This window comes from Aplysia californica, unplaced genomic scaffold (assembly GCF_000002075.1).
Source record: "Aplysia californica isolate F4 #8 unplaced genomic scaffold, AplCal3.0 scaffold00034, whole genome shotgun sequence".
NCBI lineage: Eukaryota > Metazoa > Mollusca > Gastropoda > Aplysiida > Aplysiidae > Aplysia > Aplysia californica.
The window spans coordinates 1,359,061-1,360,583 of NW_004797304.1; the positions used below are offsets into that span (position 1 = coordinate 1,359,061).

A 1,523-nucleotide genomic window follows, 5' to 3' on the forward strand; every position below is an offset into this window, starting at 1 on the left:
TCTCTCTGTGTGTGTGTGTGTGTGTGTGTGTGTGTGTGTTTCATTTGTAGCACTGTGTGTTCAGTAACCTCACTGCAGTTGACACAACAAGAATACAGCACGGATGGTACTCACTACCGTAAGGGTATGTTTAGTTAGTTAGTTTTAGTAGAGGGTTTTACGGCGCTCGCAACTGCATAGGGTCATATGAGCGCTAGTAGATTAGAGGTGTGACAAGAGAGTAACAAACATAAAAAAGAAGGAGGGGAGATAAGGACGATAGATGTTTGATAGGATAGAAAAAGCAAACCACACCAGAGCACCCGCCAACCACCCACTGTAAGGGTATTCCAAAAAACACAAAAAAACTGTACAACTTTTAAAAAAAATATCTCGCACAAAATGCGTGCTAGAATGTTGTAATTTGGAATAATATGTATACTTCATTCAAAAGGAATTCGTTTGACATAAAATTCACATTTCGGAAAACAGAACTGGCTTTTATAAAAACCACCTTAAAATACAAAATGCAATTTAAAAGATCTTGTAAGGAAAGTCATGAAATGATTTGGTGGGTTTTTTTTTCTTTCCTCTTGTTTTAAAAATCTAACCATTCCATCCCTGTGACTTTAAACAATATTTGTTTCTCCTACAGAGCTTTTTTAAAAAAAATTCTTTTAAAATTCTGGAATTCCAAGAACCAATTTTGGACTCTGCACATTTGAACGCGTCGTTCGTAATGTTCAGTGGTTGCCACTTTACAGTATGGAGCTGTTTCTAGAGACAATAGTGGGTGGGGGGGGTATTAGGTTGCTCAAGTAGACAGAATGTGTAGAGATGATATAACCTGAAGGTGAATATGGACTTTGTCAAGGAACCAAATGTCATAGTCACAGAGGAAATGTTCACTTTTTTTCGAACGATTGAGGAATCACCAACACATTACAGTCTTCTGATAGCTTCGCGAACGAGAAAATAGTACAACCGTCGTAGATGAAGATATACCTTAAGAATACGGACTGTTGAGATGTAGGAAAGTCCTTGCTGGAGACATTGTCTACGGACAGACGTCTCATAGGGCTCATCTTCTGAATTCTGCACCCTGGTGACCTATAAAGGAGTGCGAACAATGTGCGTTTGACCTGCAGTGGTCGTTTTGTCTGACAATTTTTAGTTCTGATTCTCTACAGGTCCTGAATGATGGACCATCTCCACCTTTAATATAAAAAAGCCCTTAAGGCACTTTAACATTATTTCCGTACCATGTGCGAAACTTACGAAATGAGTTGGGGGTGAGGAAATTTTCAATACAAAATGCTCTCTTCTCTTTACTGATCTAAACCATGATCACAGCAGGCAAAGGAAACTTGAGAAAAACTATCTGCAAACTTTTGTTGGCCTGTTATACTACTGCAGTTTGCAATATGACGCAATCGTTGGGATTTTTAGTGGTAGGCCTAATGCGAACTAGTGCGTCATGCTACAAAAATGGGGACAGAGCTGAAAATGGGTTAGGTTTTTTTTTACGCGCTATGCAGAGCAAA

General features: G+C 38.9%; 1 protein-coding gene across 1 annotated transcript in view; it reads right to left on the reverse strand.

Moving 5' to 3' along the window:
* LOC101860720 overlaps positions 1 to 1,523 on the reverse strand; it is a 7,839-nt gene that overhangs the window by 1,171 nt on the left and 5,145 nt on the right. The window lies entirely within an intron of this gene.